Below are 19,215 nucleotides of genomic sequence, written 5' to 3'. Positions count from 1 at the left end.
GCAGAGAGAGAGACGCTCAAATGAACTTTCCAATAGAAAGACAGACGATTCCAACAGAGACCACGACAACACACTGAGCGTAAATATATATTGATAACAATCATGTGCAAAAGATTAGCATTTCAATTAATATAATTATAGGGACTCATTTTTGTCCTTCCCGCCCTTCTTAGTCCACACCCTCTTCCCTTTGTCCACCAAGCCATCATATCTGCTTAGCCCACTAGGGAACCTCACCTATCATTTCCTTGTAACCATTTCTACTGTTTGTTTGTTTATGCATTTCTGTGATTATTTAGTTAGTTAGTAAATAAATTATTAAGACAGTTTTTTAATGCAGTTCTGTGATTTAGTTAGTTAATAAATAAATGATTGAGACAATTGGTGTATGGATGATTCATAGTGAAGACTGGGTTCGTGCAGATAACCAACAATTTACGACGTTTGGAATGAGACTAACGTGAGGAAAAGAATAATTCATTAATTAGAAGACTAATTGATAAGACATTAAAATATCTGAAGAGTTATATTTGGAAAATTATAACTTTGTAATATGAAGATTTTCCTTGGTGCCCCGACTTCCTAGATAATTACATTTGCATGATTCGTTTAATCACGTCATAATAATTACAGAGCATTGATTTGATAAAAGAACAGTCTTCAGTTTAATGATGCCAAAGACACGACAAGTATAACTAGGAATACATTGACAGATAATAAATAGTAGCAGCAGTGTACGCGTGATGAAAAAATAAATAAAGAGAGCAGAATGGAGCCAGTTGCAGAGGGAGGTGTTTAGTCCCAGGGTCCTTAGCTTAGTGATGAGCTTTGAGGGCACTATGGTGTTGAACGCTGAGCTGTAGTCTTCACTTTAATGATGCCAAAGAGATGACACAGATTTACTCCACACACAGCGACGCAGACAAAGCTTTGGCAAATCTGACCATAATTATATCTTCCTGATTCCTGCTTACCAGCAAGAATTTAAGCGGGAAGCACCAGTAAAAAGTGGTCAGATGAAGCAGTTCTCTGCTAAAACAACCAAAGGCAAAAGGAAAAGAGAGCACCAAGGAAACACCTAGAGAGGTGCCAAGGGAACACCTAGACAGGTGCCAAAGAAACACCTAGAGAGATGCCAAAGAAACACCTAGAGAGGTGCCAAAGAAACACCTACAGAGGTGCCAAGGGAACACCTAGAGAGGTGCCAAAGAAACACCTAGAGAGGTGCCAAAGAAACACCTAGAGAAAAAGTGGTCAGATGAAGCAGATGCTAAACTACAGGACTGTTTTGCTGTCACAGACTGGAACATGTTCCCGGGATTCTTCTGATACCATTGAGGAGTACACCACATCAGTCACTGGCTTTATCAATAAGTGCATTGATGACGTCGTCCCCACAGTGACTGTACGTGCATATCCCAACCAGAAGCCATGGCAACAGGCAGCATACGCACTGAGCTAAAGGGTAGAGCTGACACTTTCAAGGAGTGGGACTCTAACCCAGAGTCTATAAGAAATCCCACAAATCCCTCTGACAAACCATCAAACAGGCAAAGCGTCAATACAGGACTAAGATTGAGTCGTACTAAACCGGCTCCGATGCTCATCGGATGTGGCAGGGCTTGCAAACTATTACAGACTACAAAGGGAAGCATAGCCGAGAGCTGTCCAGTACCATGAGCCTTCCAGACGAGCTAATTAACTTCTATGTTCGCTTGGAGGCCAGTAACACTGAAACATGCATGAGAGCATCAGCTGTTCCGGACGACTGTGTGATCACGCTCTCCGCAACCGATGTGAGTAAGACCTTTTAACAGGTCAACATTAACAAGGCCGCAGGGCCTGACGGATTACCAGGACGTGTACTCCGAGCATGCGCTGACCAACTGGCAAGTGTCTTCACTGTCTGAGGCTGTAATACCAACATGTTTCAAGCAGACCACCATAGACCCTGTGCCCAAGAACACTAAGGTAACCTCCCTAAATTTCTACCGACCCGTAGCACTCACGTCTTTAGCCATGAAGTGCTTTGAAAGGCTGGTCATGGCTTACAACACCATTATCCCAGAAACCCTAGACCCTCTCCAATTTGCATACCACCCCAACAGATTCACAGATGATGCAATCTCTATTGTCCTCCACATTGCTCTTTCGCACCTGGACAAAAGGAACACCTATGTCGGAATGCTGTTCATTGACTATACCTCAGCGTTCAACACCATATAGTGCCCTCAAAGCTCATCAGTAAGCTAAGGACCCTGGGACTAAACACCTCCCTCTGCAACTGGAACCTGGACTTCCTGACGGCCCAACCCCAGGTGGTAAGCATAGGTAACAACACATCCACCATGCTTATCCTCAACACAGGGGTCCGTCAGGGGTGTGTGCTCAGTCCCCTCCTGTACTGCCTGTTCACTCATGACTGCACGGTCAGGCATGACTCCAACACCATCATGAGGTTTGCCGATGACACAACAGTGGTAGGCCTGATCACCAACAACGACGGGACAGTCTATAAGGAGGAGGTCAGAGAACTGACCGTGTGGTGCATGGACAACAAACTCTCCCTCAAATTGATCAAGACAAAGGAAATGATTGTGGACAACAGGAAAAGGAGGACCGAGCACGACCCCCATTCTCAATGACGGGGCTGTAGTGGAGCAGCTTGAAAGCTTTAAGTTCCTTGGGGACCACATCAACAAAAAACTATCATGATTCAAACACACCAAGACAGTCGTGAAGAGGGCACGGCAAAAACTATTCCCCCTCAGGAGACTGAAAAGATTTGGAATGGGTCCTCAGATCCTAAAAAGGTTCTACAGCTGCACCATCACTGCCTGGTATGGCAACTGCTCGGCCTCCGACCGCAAGGCACTACAGAGGGTAGTGCGTACAGCCCAGTACATCACTGGGGCCAAACTTCCTGCCACCCAGGACCTCTATACCAGGCGGTGTTAGATGAAGGCCCTAAAAAATGTCAAACACTCCAGCCACCCTAGTCATAGACTCTCTGCTACCGCACAGCTAGCGGTACCGGAGCGCCAAATCTTGGTCCAAGAGGCTTCTAAACAGCTTCTACCCCCAAGCCATAAGAGTCCTGAACATCTAATCCAATGATTACCCACACTATTTGCTTAATATCAGGAATTTGATGTATTACTTTTACGTTGTACTTTTACTCAAGTATAACAATGTAATACTTTGTCAACCATTTAAAACCAAATAGTTTTAGACTTTTACTCAAGTAGTATTTTACTGGGAAACTTCCACTTTTACTTTCACTTTTGTCATTTTCAGTTAAGGTATCTTTAATTTTACTCAAGTATGACAATTGAGTACTTTTTCCACAACTTGTGGTCGTACTGTATGTGGTGGTATGGTGACAGCAGGTACTGTAGTGGTGGTATGGTGACAGCAGGTACTGTAGTGGTGGTATGGTGACAGCAGGTACTGTATGTGGTGGTATAGTGACAGCAGGTACTGTATGTGGTGGTATGGGGACAGCATGTACTGTAGTGGTGGTATAGTGACAGCAGGTACTGTATGTGGTGGTATAGTGACAGCATGTGGTGGTATGGTGACAGCAGGTACTGTATGTGGTGGTATGGTGACAGCAGGTACTGTATGTGGTGGTATAGTGACAGCAGGTACTGTAGTGGTGGTATGGAGACAGCAGGTACTGTAGTGGTGGTATGGGGACAGCAGGTACTGTGGTAGTGGTATAGTGACAGCAGGTACTGTATGTGGTGGTATAGTGACAGCAGGTACTGAATGTGGTGGTATAGTGACAGCAGGTACTGTAGTGGTGGTATTGTGACAGAAGGTACTGTATGTGGGGGTATAGTGACAGCAGGTACTGTATGTGGTGGTATAGTGACAGCAGGTACTGTAGTGGTGGTATGGAGACAGCAGGTACTGTAGTGGTGGTATGGGGACAGCAGGTACTGTAGTAGTGGTATAGTGACAGCAGGTACTGTATGTGGTGGTATAGTGACAGCAGGTACTGTAGTGGTGGTATGGTGACAGAAGGTACTGTATGTGGGGGTATAGTGACAGCAGGTACTGTATGTGGTGGTATAGTGACAGCAGGTACTGTATGTGGTGGTATAGTGACAGCAGGTACTATATGTGGTGGTATAGTGACAGCAGGTACTGTATGTGGTGGTATAGTGACAGCAGGTACTGTAGTGGTGTTTCTCTTTGTTGTAAAGTCCCTGGACCACATCCAGCCCAGGTTATGACTAGTTCGTGACAAATGTTCTGCATTTATATTGTCTTGCAGTTTTGCATCAATCACAAGGAGGTGAATAACATACTCTACTTATTTTGCTTCTTAGTTCAGTTGCCTAACGTAACGTTGTTTGCAAGAGACAAACACTACATGGGCAAAGTATGTGGACACCTGCTCGTTGAACATCTCATTCCAAAATCATGGGCATTAATATGGAGATGGTCTCCCCTTTGCTGCTATAACAGCCTCCACTCTTCTGGAAAATGTTTTCCACTAGATGTTGGAACATTGCTGCAGGGACTTGCTTCCATTCAGTCACAAGAGCATTTGTGAGGTCAGGCACTGATGTTGGGCAATTAGGCTTGGCTCACAGTCGGTGTTCCAATTCATCCCAAAGGTGTTCGATGGGGTTGAGGTCATGGATCTGTTCAGGCCAGACGGATTTCGACAAACCACTTCTTTATTGACCTTGCTTTGTGCACAGGGGGCATTATCATACTGAGACAGGAAAGGGCCTTCCCCAAACTGTTGCCACAAAGTTGGAAGCACAGAATTGTCTAAAATGTAATTGTATGCTGTAGCATTAAGATTACCCTTTACGGGAACTAAGGGGCCTAGCCCGAACCCTGAAAAACAGCCCCAGTGTCACGTCTGCTCCCGCTCTTCCCTTCCCCTGGCTCTTGAGAGCGCCAGGTTGCCCTGCATCACTCACACCTGCCTTCCCTCGTCACTCGCACCAGCGTTATTGGACTCACCTGGACTCACTCATCACCTGTTATTTCCTCTCCTATATCTGTCAGTTCCTTGCTCTGTTCCAACACTGCTGCATTGTATTGTTTTTGTCTTCTGAATTTGTTTCTGACGCTGTTCCTGTATCGTCTCTGTCCGTTATAATGAAATGTTTTACTCCCCGTTCTGGCGTCGTCTCTCCAGCGTCATTCCGTGTGACACCCAGACCATTATTCCTCCTCCACCAAACTTTAGAGTTGGCACTGTGCATTGGGGCAGGTCGCGTTCTCCTGGCATCCGCCAAACCCAGATTCGTCCGTCGGAATGCCAGATGGTGAAGCGTGATTCATCACTCCAGAGAACACGTTTCCACTGCTCCAGAATCCAATGGCGGCGAGCTTTACACCACTCCAGCTGACGCTTGGCATTGTGCATGGTGATCTTAAGCTTGTGTGCTCACGATGAACAGTTATTGTGCTGACGTTGCTTCCAGAGGCAGTTTGGACCTCGGGAGTGAGTGTTCAAACCGAGAACAGATGATCTTTATAAGCTACGCGCTTCAGCACTCGGCGATCCCGTTCTGTGAGCTTGTGTGGCCTACCACTTCACTGTTGAGCATTTACGTTTCCACTTTACAATAACAGCACTTACAGTTGACCGGGGCAGCTCTAACAGGGCAGAAATTTGACAAACTGACTTGTTGGAAAGGTGTCATCCTATGATGGTGCCACGTTGAAAGTCCCTGAGCTCCTCAGTCAGGCCATCCTACTGCCAATGTCTGTCTATGAAGATTGCATGGCTGTGTGCTCGATTTTATACACCTTTCAGCAATGGGTGTGGCTGAAATACTTTTGACCATGTAGTGTATGTTTTGGATGTTCTGTGTTAAATGCATTAGCAGTGGGCTGTGTTGTAGGTCTGGTCGTCACGGCAGACAGCTGTTTAGCAGTGGGCTATGTTGTAGGTCTGGTCATCAGGGCAGACAGCTGTTTAGCAGTGGGCTGTGTTGTAGGTCTGGTCGTCAGGAGAGACAGCTGTTTAGCAGTGGGCTGTGTTGTAGGTCTGGTCGTCAGGGCAGACAGCTGTTTATTAGTGGGCTGTGTTGTAGGTCTGGTCCTCAGGGCAGACAGCTGTTTAGCAGTGGGCTATGTTGGTCGTCAGGACAGACAGCTGTTTATCAGTGGGCTATGTTGTAGGTCTGGTCGTCAGGGCAGACATCTGTTTATCAGTGGGCTGTGTTGTCGGTCTGGTCGTCAGGGCAGACAGCTGTCTTTATCGTATTGTGTTTCGTCATACTGTTTGACTGAGGCGCAGTGAGCTGGTAGCCCCAATGGTCATTCTACTGCTGGCTGTCGCGTGTGTGTGTGTGTAGTGTTTGCTAATGTGTGTGTGTGTGTGTGTGTAGTGTTTGCCAATGTGTGTGTACAGTGTTTGCCAATGTGTGTGTGTGTGCCTGTGGTCGCGTGCAGCTCCCCAGAGTCAGACTAGATCAGAGGAGGATTGGGGACAGATGGAGGAGGTGCCAGGCAGCCAGTCATCAGTCTCTCGCATACAGGGCCAGCTCCAGCTCACAGAGCCCCCTCCACCTCCCTCCACTATCCTACCCTAATACAGAGACGTATGGCTGTTCCTCTGCCAAGCCCTCTCCACCTCCCTCCACTATCCTACCCTAACACAGAGAAGTATGGCTGTTCCTCTGCCAAGCCCTCTCCACCTCCCTCCACTATCCTACCCTAACACAGAGACGTATGGCTGTTCCTCTGCCAAGCCCTCTCCACCTCCCTCCACTATCCTACCCTAACTAAGAGACAGACATTTACTAGAGAGAAAGTCAATTTGTTTTACTGAAAGCTCCAAATAATGACACATGTTTTTAATCTCAGTAACTCGTTTGTATTTTTTTGTATATATTTTTTTGCATTTGATTATGTAACCAATTCACAGCAGTTCAAAACAGGTCAAGTATTCATTGTTCTGTAGCTGGTGGTGGTTTGCTGCAAATGGAAAGCGGACTTTCAAAACAGACTACTGTGGCAGCATTATTAATAAAATGTCTGAAGTTCTTGGAGTTTTGACGTTGGCAAGATTTTGTCTCAATTATCTACATGTACGTTATGGGTCATCTCATTATTTCAGTTGTCACGGTCAATGAGATGAAAGGCCATTTTCTCACCTCTTCCACTTGTCTTGTCTGTTCGTTAGTCCTACTGAGGTTGACGTCTATCTAATCAGTGTAATGATCTGTCAGTCCTCATCTGTGAGTAGGCTTCAAGTCTCCATCCATCCCTCCACTAGAATGTAGGGAAAGAGGGAAGGAGGCAGGGAAGGAGGTAGAGAGAGGAGAATCCACAAATAGAGGACAGAGAGTAGGAGCTATATCTCGTTTGCTATCTGGTGCTGTATATGAACTAATATACATGGGTTCTACCTTCCAACAATTCTTTGTTAGTTTACAATTGTACAATTTATGTTCCCTGCTTATAAAAACCACAAAGAAAATCCGTAGATGCCCCTGAACACAAGATTATCCTTTCTTTACCTCACACGTTGGAGGAACATTTTTGCTTGAAGCCTACTGTCTATGGTAAACTGGTGCGCACCAAGTGGCACAATGGAAAACAGCTGTGAGGATTTTTCTACACTATTCACAACATATTGACACAATTACAATATTTATAAGATTAAAAATCTAATTTCATCAATTACATGTGGAACATTTTTATCAAGGCACAAGGTCGAGACAAAGGAGGCAGATGGTTGGAGTTGAAGATGTTCATTCATCCAAAAAGCGGTAGACAAGAGAGTGGTCGTGTACAGTCAAAAGGTCAAAACCAGTTCAGAGTCCGATAGGTACCGAAGGGCAGGCAGGATGATCAGGGCAGGCAGGATGATCAGGCAGGGTGATCAGGCAGGATCATCAGGCATGCAGGATGATCAGGCAGGATGATAGGGCAGGCAGGATGATCAGGGCAGGCAGGATGATCAGGCAGGCAGGATGATCAGGCAGGAAAGTAGTCCAGAGTCAGGCGAAGGGGTCAGAACCGGGAAGACAAGCAAAAGAGAATAGAAAAGGAGTACGGGCTAAAACCACTCTGGTTGACTTCACTAAACATACAAGACGAACTGGCACAGAGAGACAGGAAACACAGGGATAAATACACCAGGGATAATAAGCGATACTTGGAGGGGGTGGAGACAATCACAAGGACAGGTGGAACAGTTCAGGGCGTGACAATTTTATTTGAGTGAACATTAGCAAGCCAGCAGCAGATAAAACAGAAAGGGAATTCTCTCTTCTCTCTCGCCCTAGCTGGCTAGGTTTAGGATAGTTACTAGCCCATACCAGTGACAAACTTAGTTATGTTATCAACATACAGTATGGCAGTACAGAAACAATATCTAATTAACTTATTTTCTCTGCTAGAAAGAAATAGCCACAAATCATTACAAAAGGGAGGAAGAGGATAGTTAACATGCTAAATTACTTTCCAATTGAGCAAAATTCACAATCTCCTCTTCCAAGAAAGCCTGCCTCACGGGGCTTCTCTGAAATGGATCCACATTGCGTTTCAGTTTAGCACCGCACTCGGCAGGCCGTAATAGAAAACTCCCTCAGAACCACAGAACGGCCAAATTACCCCCAACACCCAACCCCCACAAACACCTTGAAAACAAACTCTTTCCCATAGGCTTGTAGTATCTATGACCGCATAAGCAGTTAGCTACCAACAGCTGACAGATATGTTTACATTTGGTTATTGTTATAATGTGTTCTTTAAACAGAAGGTAAGTAACTCTGTTACTGTAGAATTGGCTTTAGCCATGAACTCCTGGGTATTCCTGTTACAGATAGATTTTCATTAAAATCTGAAAATGGACAGACACTGTGTGGAACTGAAATAATTCATCGTTATTACAGTTAGTTTTAGTTTTATTAATGTTATTTAGATGGAAGACGTCACCAACCGGTCGTTCTGGTCCATCTCCAAGGCATTGCTAGTCGATCACCAACCGGTCGTTCTAGTCCATCTCCAAGACATTGGTAGTCGATCACCAACCGGTCGTTCTGGTCCATCTCCAAGGCATTGCTAGTCGATCACCAACCGGTCGTTCTGGTCCATCTCCAAGGCATTGCTAGTCGATCACCAACCGGTCGTTCTGGTCCATCTCCAAGGCATTGCTAGGCGATCACCAACCAGTTGTTCTGGTCCATCTCCAAGGCATTGCTAGTCGATCACCAACCGGTCGTTCTGGTCCATCTCCAAGGCATTGCTAGTCGATCACCAACCGGTCGTTCTGGTCCATCTCCAAGGCATTGCTAGTCGATCACCAACCAGCCGCTCTGGTCCATCTCCAAGGCATTGCTAGTCTATCACCAACCGGCCTCTATGGTCCATCTCCAATGCATTGCTAGTCTATCACCAACCGGCCTCTATGGTCCATCTCCAAGGCATTGCTAGTCGATCACCAAACATTTCTGTAAAAAAACAACAACGATAAAGCCTTGCGTTTCTATTTTTTTTCTCCGTTTCACACTGTTGGCGGTAGCTGAACTTGAACCAATCAAGTGCACCTATAGGTCTACGGCTGGCCAATCAGATAGCTCAGATCCCCATGTCTGCACAGTTTCCTCGAGCCGTAGACTGTAAAAAGAAACCTTGAAATCACAGCAAAGTTGACACTGCGAGATTTTTAAAATGTTTAAAACCACGACTAGAGAGAGACTCAGTGAAAACAGCAAACAGCTGCTGTTTTTCTGAGTAAATTCATGTTTAAGTTGTTATTCAGCAATGTCAACAGTTTGTTCAACACTTTTATAAGCCATAAAATGTGCATTCTGCCTACTTCCACTAGCGCTACAACCAGCACTGCAGTTACAATAAGAGTATAGCAACGTTTTCTGATAAACTTTACGTTGTCATCTTTTTTTTTATATCGAGGAATACCTCACTCTTTCTCTGGTCGTAGGAGTAACATCACTAGTTGGTGCACGAGGTAGAAATAACGCAGTATCTGTCTTGAGTTTCACCATCAGCTGGAAAACTGTGTCCCCTTTTTATCAGCGGAGAGACGGTGAGTCTCATCGCTGCTCCCTCCCTGCCTCTCCTCAGACGGACCAATCAGATGCAGGCAATCAGTCCAGTCAAAACAAAAGCTAATTATTATGCTCACTCAGTTGACCCTCGCAAGTAATTCAACAAATTATCTATTACCAGTGTGTTCATATATCTATAGTTTTGTATATATTTTTTTAATCAGTTACTAAATAGGTGCTACACTCCCTTTAATGGCATTGTACTCTTATAATCCAGAAGAGGACTGGCCACCCCTCATAGCCTGGTTCCTCTCTAGGTTCCTTCCTATGTTTTGGTCTTTCTAGGGAGTTTTTCCTAGCCACCGTGCTTCTACACAGTGCTTGCTGTTTGGGGTTTTAGGCTGGGTTTCTGTGCAGCACTTTGACAACTGCTGATGTCAAATGGGCTTTATAAAAGACATTTGATTTAGTACAGTGAATGGCTTTGCTCTGCTCTGCTCTAGTCTCCAGGGACTCAAGCTGCCTGTTGTAATATGTTGTTTCACTTGACTGAACAAACACTGAAGAGAGGATTGGCAGAGCCTGTTTCTGTCTGCAGCCTTATTACGGCAGATGGAAAGATGACATGACATGTGTAGGCTATGCACTGAGTGTGTGTGTGTGTGTGTGTGTGTGTGAGAGATACACTGAGTATACAAAACATTAGGAACACCTTCTTAATATTAAGTTGAATCCCCTTTTGCCCTCAGAACAGGCACAATTCGTTGGGGCATGGACTCTACAAGGTGTCGAAAGCATTCCACAGGGATGCTGGCCCATGTTGACTCCCAATACTTCCCACTGTTGTGTCAAGTTGGCTGGATGTCCTGTGGGTGGTAGACCATTCTTGATACACACGGGAAACCGTTGAGCGTGAAAAACCCAGCAGCATTGCAGGTCTTGACAAAAAACTGGTGTGCCTGGTGCCTACTACCACACCCCATTCAAATGAACTTAAATCCTTTGTCTTGCCCATTCACCCTCTGAATGGCACACGTATACAATCCATGTCTCAATTGTCTCAAGGCTTAAAAATCCTTCTTTAACTTGTCTCCTCCCCTTCATCTACACTGATTGAAGTGGATTAAACAAGTGACATCAATAAGGGATCATAGCTTTGACCTGGATTCACCTGGTCAGTCGATGTCATGGAAAGAGCAGGTGTTCTTAATGTTTTGTCAACATGTGTTTAGATTGTGTGATGTGTTTTGTCAACATGTGTTTAGATTGTGTGATGATGTGTTTAGGCTACATGTGTTTAGATTGTGTGATGATGTGTTTTGGCTACACACCAGCGGTCTCCAGCAGGTCGATCGTGAGTTACCAGTAGCTTGTACCACACCTATGAGTAGTTCACCGAACAATTCTGAAAGTACATGGAATATGACACTGCAAACTCCCAACTACTATCTAATAAACGCAACACTGACATTATCCCACCCCAACATCAGCCACTATTGGCTTAAAAAAAAGCAAAACCTAACACAATATCCACCAATTAATTTCCAGCAATATTTCCCGTGTTTGTCTGTGTGGTGCGTACGTTTGTCTATCAGTCCGTGTGAAGCCAGTTGATGTGATAACCTTCTCGTGGGCTGACAGAAATACTTTCCCCAGAACCTTCTCAATTAAATGTTAACTACAAAGTAGTATAATTTATATATATTATTTGTTATTTGTAAACTTTGCCATGAGATTAGCAGCAGCAGTACAGAACCATCGCTAGACCGGCACATTAGACAGCACATTCCTCACTCGCCCCCGACCCAAAAATATATTATTGTCATCTGATTTAACCATTGACATGGACTCAGAACATCCAATTATGTTGTTACCCTATGAACAATTGTGATTTTGACAGTAAAAACACAAACAAAAATCTAAAACCAGGACAAATAAAACTGAGAAAACATTAATTTAATATAAAACAGACAGCATAGTGTACTACTTTCTGCTGTGCACTAAGGACCTCGTATTGACACTCCTTATCCTCTATCGGCAAGGTGAACATGGTAGCCTGTGTACTCAACGTCCATCCGACCTTCCTGAATTCCCGGAGATGAAGGAACAATGGTCCAGCCTCTTTGGTGATGCGTCGGGTAGGCTGGGAGTCCTACCGGAGAGAAGGAAACGAAGATGCATGACGGCGAGGCAGACGTGGAGGGGTCTTAGTAGATTAAGACGCCGGGCAACCCGTCCTCCATTACTTTATTATTATATTAGAACATTAACCTCTTGCGACGAGCAATCCCATATCCTGGATCGTAATCATAGCCTCAAACGCATTAGCATAACGCAGCGGACATAAATACCCCTAGAAACTTTTCCTTTTTTCCCAAAAGATTATTTTTGTAGGCGAAATAGCTCCCGTTTCTTCATCATACTTGGCTGAGAAATCGCCCGAAAAATGCTACAACTATAACGCCAAACTTTTTTCAGAATTTGCTCCATAATATCGACAGAAACACGGCAAACCTTGTTTAGGATCCATCCTCAAGGTGTTTTTAACATATATATTCGATAATATATCCGTCGAGGCAATTGGTTTCTCATAAGAAGCGATTGGAAAAATGGCTACCTCAGTATTTTACCAAGATTTTCTGCGGGAGACACCATGTGACCACATGCTATATATGGTCCCTTACGGCCATTCTTCAATGGAAATGCCTAAAAATATGTCACAATGCTGTAGACACCTTGGGGAATACGTGGAAAATGTAAGCTCATTCGTAGCTCATTCACAGCCATATAAGGAGTCATTGGCATGAGGCGGTTTCAAAAAATGCGGCACTTCCTGGTTGGATTTTTATCTGGGTTTCGCCTGTAACATCAGTTCTGTGGCACTCACAGACAATATCTTTGCAGTTTTGGAAATGCCAGAGTGTTTTCTTTCCAAAGCTGAGCATCGAGTCGAGCATCTTTTTGTGACAAAATATCTTCTTTAAAACGGGAACGTTTTTCATCCAACATTTTTAATAGCGCCCCCTAATGCTTAACTGGTTAATGAATAAACTTGACGAACTTTGGTTAGGTCGGGGTATGATTTGGGTGGGCATTGTAGCTTTTTTGTTTCTTTGTTGGCCGGGTATGGTTCCCAATCAGAGGCAGCTGTCTATCGTTGTCTCTGATTAGGGATCATACTTAGGCAGCCTGTTTTCCACCTTAGTTTGTGGGATCTTGTTTTTCGTTAGTTGCTGTGTTAGCGCTACAAAACTGTACGTGTCGTTATTTCTTTCTTGTTTTTGGTGTTCATTTAAAAAAACGTATGCTGTACGCCTACCACGCTGCACCTTGGTCCAATCCATCTTTAAACGAACGTAACAGAAGATCCCATCACAAAAGGACCAAGCAGCGTGGTCAGGAGGAGAGGATGGTTTTTTTTTTTTTTTGGGGGCGGGCAGATGAAGTGGGCGTCGATGCTGAGGGGTGAGTCCGAGACCGAGGAGGAATTCTTGGACCGTTTGAGTGAGCAGTGGCTGGCAGTGGAGAGGGACGAAAGAGTTTGGAGTCTGGAGAAAGACAGTCACTTTAAGGAGCGTGTGACCCTTCAGGCACCATGCTTTGCATTTACACGTACTGTGTCTCTGATACGCATCCACAGCCCGGTGCGCTCTGTGCCAGCACCCCGCAGTTGCCGGGCTAGGGTGAGCATCCAGCCAAGGCGGGTTGTGCCAGCTCTGCGCTCCAGACCTCCGGTGCGTCTCCACGGCCCAGTATATCCTGTGCCAGAACCACGCACCAGGCCTCCAGTGTGTCTCTCCAGCCCGGTGCGTCCTGTGCCAGCTCTACGCACCCGGCCTCTAGTGATGATCCAAGGCCCAAAGCCTCCAGTGATGATCCATGGCAGGAAGCTTCCAGTGATGATCTAAAGCCCGAAGCCTCCAGGGATGATCCATGGCATGAAGCCTGCATTGATGATCCATGGCCCGAAGCCTTCAGTGATGATCCATGACCCGAAGCCTCCAGCGACGGTCTGCAGTCCGGAGCCTCCAGCGACGGTCTGTAGTCCGGAGCCTCCAGCGACGGTCTGCAGTCCGGAGCCTCCAGCGACGGTCTGCAGTCCGGAGCCTCCAGCGACGGTCTGTAGTCCGGAGCCTCCAGCGACGGTCGGCGGTCCAGAGCCTCGAGCTCAATTCTATCACATTAACATCATTACATCATTTCACAAATAGTTTAATCTCTACTCATTCATTTCATTCAATAATTAGACGCAAACCTCATAATGGAGGCACCTGTATAAACAAAAGTTATGGTAATGTAGCTGTATTCTTTCATGAGGTCACAAACATGAAACAAAACGGGCCGGGTCGTAGCTGGATTCTTCATCGACCGTTTACACATTCTCCAAAACATGGACATTGTTAAGTTCTCAAGTTCTGTGATGTAGAAGAAGTTCCTTAGATCTACTGTGAAACTCTCTCTGTACTGCATGTTTAGGAGGAGGAGAGAGTTTCCTCCAAGAATTTACGACCTGAGATAACAGAACCTGGGTGTAGGAGGGAGAGAGAGGGGAATGCCACGGTCTGTGCCCAGAAAGGGTCACGTCATGATACTATGTAAATCCCACCCCAGGTCAAAAATTCTCTCAAACATCTTCTGTGGAGCCTTGAACAAACTGGAGCCAGTGTTCATTGTCCATTTGGGACTTTATCAAAAGTCATTTGAGGTCCATACTCCCCAGTTACTATCAACACATTTACTGTCCAACTCACAGAAATTCTATACTTGACCACTGCTACACACATTTTGGACAACGTCAGCAAATCAAAGAAGCTGATTGTAGGAACCAGCTTGGGCACGCCCCCCATCTTCATCAACGCCGCTGCCGGGGAGACGGTCAAAAGCTTCAAGGTCCTCGGTGTACACATCCCCGTTGAGTTGAAATGGTCAAACCACACAGACACTGTGGTGAAGAAGGCACGGCGGATACTCTTCAACCTCAGGAGGGTGAAGAAATGCGGCATGTCTCCGAATGGCCTCACAGTTGTCGTGTCAATGGCTATGCTGGATTAAGTGATATGACATGCTATTGGGGCGGCAGGGTAGCCTAGAGGTTAGAGCGTTGGGCTAGTAACCGAAAGGTTGCAAGTTCAAATTCCTTCGCTGACAAGGGAACACCCCCCTATCCACATCGATGGAACAGTAGTGGAGAGGGTAGCAAGTTTTAAGTTCCTCGGCATACACATCACAGACAAACTGAATTGGTCCACTCACACAGACAGCATCGTGAAGAAGGCGCAGCAGCGCCTCTTCAACCTCAGGAGGCTGAAGAAATTTGGCTTGTCACCAAAAGCACTCACAAACTTCTACAGATGCACAATCAAATCAAATCAAATCAAATCAAATTTTATTTGTCACATACACATGGTTAGCAGATGTTAATGCGAGTGTAGCGAAATGCTTGTGCTTCTAGTTCCGACAATGCAGTAATAACGAGCAAGTAATCTAACTAACAATTCCAAAAAAAAACGACTGTCTTATACACAGTGTAAGGGGATAAAGAATATGTACATAAGGATATATGAATGAGTGATGGTACAGAGCAGCATAGGCAAGATACAGTAGATGATATCGAGTACAGTATATACATATGAGATAAGTATGTAAACCAAGTGGCATAGTTAAAGTGGCTAGTGATACATGTATTACATAAGGATGCAGTCGATGATATAGAGTACAGTATCAACGTATGCATATGAGATGAACAATGTAGGGTAAGTAACATTATATAAGGTAGCATTGTTTAAAGTGGCTAGTGATATATTTACATAATTTCCCATCAATTCCCATGATTAAAATGGCTGGAGTAGAGTCAGTGTCATTGACAGTGTGTTGGCAGTAGCCACTCAATGTTAGTGGTGGCTGTTTAACAGTCTGATGGCCTTGAGATAGAAGCTGTTTTTCAGTCTCTCGGTCCCAGCTTTGATGCACCTGTACTGACCTCGCCTTCTGGATGACAGCGGGGTGAACAGGCAGTGGCTCGGGTGGTTGATGTCCTTGATGATCTTTATGGCCTTCCTGTAGCATCGGGTGGTGTAGGTGTCCTGGAGGGCAGGTAGTTTGCCCCCGGTGATGCGTTGTGCAGACCTCACTACCCTCTGGAGAGCCTTACGGTTGAGGGCGGTGCAGTTGCCATACCAGGCGGTGATACAGCCCGCCAGGATGCTCTCGATTGTGCATCTGTAGAAGTTTGTGAGTGCTTTTGGTGACAAGCCGAATTTCTTCAGCCTCCTGAGGTTGAAGAGGCGCTGCTGCGCCTTCCTCACGATGCTGTCTGTGTGAGTGGACCAATTCAGTTTGTCTGTGATGTGTATGCCGAGGAACTTAAAACTTGCTACCCTCTCCACTACTGTTCCACCGCCTGGTACGGCAACTGCTCCGCCCTCAACCGTAAGGCTCTCCAGAGGGTAGTGAGGTCTGCACAATGCATCACCGGGGCAAACTACCTGCCCTCCAGGACACCTACACCACCCGATGTTACAGGAAGGCCATAAAGATCATCAAGGACATCAACCACCCGAGCCACTGCCTGTTCACCCCGCTATCATCCAGAAGGCGAGGTCAGTACAGGTGCATCAAAGCTGGGGCCGAGAGACTGAAAAACAGCTTCTATCTCAAGGCCATCAGACTGTTAAACAGCCACCACTAACATTGAGTGGCTGCTGCCAACACACTGACACTGACACTGACTCAACTCCAGCCACTTTAATAATGGGAATTGATGGGAAATGATGTAAATATATCACTAGCCACTTTAAACAATGCTACCTTATATAATGTTACTTACCCTACATTATTCATCTCATATGCATACGTATATACTGTACTCTATATCATCGACTGCATTCTTATGTAATACATGTATCACTAGCCACTTTAACTATGCCACTTTGTTTACATACTCATCTCAAATGTATATACTGTACTCGATACCATCTACTGTATCTTGCCTATGCTGCTCTGTACCATCACTCATTCATATATCCTTATGTACATATTCTTTATCCCCTTACACTGTGTATAAGACAGTAGTTTTGGAATTGTTAGTTAGATTACTTGTTGGTTATTACTGCACTGTCGGAACTAGAAGCACAAGCATTTCGCTACACTCGCATTAACATCTGCTAACCATGTGTATGTGACAAATAAAATTTGATTTGATTTGATTTGATTTGAATCTGTTGTTCTGCCCCTGAACAGGGCAGTTAACCCACTGTTCCTAGGCCGCCATTGAAAATAGGAATTTGTTCTTTTAACTGACTTGCCTAGCTAAATAAAGGTAAAATAAACAAATATTCTATGAATTCTTTTCTCTGTAATTGATATTACCTGATTGAGCTAATCATGTAAATGTAATAACTAGAAAGTCGGGGCACCACAAAATTATATTTATAGAGCTGTTATGTTCCGAATAAACTCTTAAAGACCTAGTAATATTTTACATCAATAGTAGTCAATATTAATCGTCATCTTAATTCAGTCTCATCTGAAAGTTGTAAATTCTTGGTTATCTTCACGAACCCTGGCTAACAAGTTGAATCAGCAATACAAAATTGGGTTTAATTATTTATTTACTAAATACCTAACTAATCACACAGAATTACATATACACAGAATGAATCATACATTGATTACAAATTATGTCATAAAGGAAAACATCCCTAGCGCCGGAACAGATATGACAGCTGGTTACACAAAGAAAGTTTTGGGTTTGTGTGAAAGAGCGGGAAGACTTGAGGAAGAAAGAGAGAAGCTATGTCTCTATCTGGCCGTAGGCAGCTACTCTATCGTAAATACAGAATCAACGGCTAGGAGGTATCATTTCTGTCATGAATAATAGTTCAAAGTTCATATCATTCGCAACCAAAGCACACGCTGAGGTTAGCTTCGTTCTGTAGTTATTATCTGAACCATTCTGACATCAGATCGTCATCCTAATGTACCCGGAACAGGAGTTTACATTTTCATCAAGGCTTTATATAGTGGAGGGAGAAGGGTGTGTTTTCATAGTTTATAACCCATGTCTCTTCACAGGGGCGGGCCACTGATTGTGCAGAGCCCTAACCTTATGAAAACCCAAATCTCTCATTTGGAAGCTAAAATTACATTTAATATTTTCACCAATAATTTTACAGTTAAACATTTGAATTGCACAACAATTCCATGTGAATCTGATAACTATAATGTGTAGACTTTCCCAGATACAGTTTAGGTCGTACTGTCATCAGTCATAATGTCTCAGATGACAACCGAACTGACATCATATTCATTAATTACCAATGCATATTTTCAACTGGTTCTATTACTGAAATATGGTTCCTTTCCCTCCACTTGTTTGATGTTCCCAGACTCTCTGTTTAACAAAGGCTATTCAAGAGTCCCTCTGTAGAGTCAAGAGAGAGGGAAGGGAGAAAGGCATTTATGGGGGGGTCATAAACCTTACCCACAGGCCAACGTCATGACAAAGGAACACCATCGGGAGCATACACCATCGACACCATCGAGTGTCGGGCTGCATCATGGCCTGGTAAGGCAACTACACCGCCACTCAGTGGTGGTTCTAGCTTGTATGGCTCCCTGGGCGAACATTCTGCACTAACTGTAATTTTTATTCAGAAATTTGGAACGACACAAATAAATAATCATAACATTTAAAACATATTAAATATATACGAAAATAAGACTCATATATATTAAAAAGAACTTACAAAGACGAATAGAAACAGATTTGTGTTGATTTGGCATTCGAGCATCAAAACATTACCCATCCCTCAACACTGTCAACCAAGAGTCAAGACTACATTACCCATCCCCCCAACACTGTCAACCAAGAGTCAAGACTACACTACCCATCCCCCCAACACTGTCAACTAAGAGTCAAGACTACATTACCCATCCCCCCAACACTGTCAACAAAGAGTCATGACTAAACCAATTCACCTTGGTGGTGTGCAGACTGGTTTTATATTATTCTTAACCATTTCACACAAACCAGAAAAAAATGCAACAATATGTCTGTGAAACTATATATTCACATTATTATGAATAAATTGTGGTTTATTTGGTAGAATTTCGTAGTGTGACTGATTTTACCAATTACATTAGTACTTTACAAAAGTTAGAGGTGCGCTATTTGATAGATTTCCCCCTCTCCCCCTACCTTGGACTTCCAGTGGGGAGA

The sequence above is a fragment of the Oncorhynchus tshawytscha genome, linkage group LG02 (genome assembly GCF_018296145.1).
Source record: "Oncorhynchus tshawytscha isolate Ot180627B linkage group LG02, Otsh_v2.0, whole genome shotgun sequence".
NCBI classification, from domain to species: Eukaryota; Metazoa; Chordata; class Actinopteri; order Salmoniformes; family Salmonidae; genus Oncorhynchus; species Oncorhynchus tshawytscha.
Note: the sequence above shows the minus strand (reverse complement) of the source record.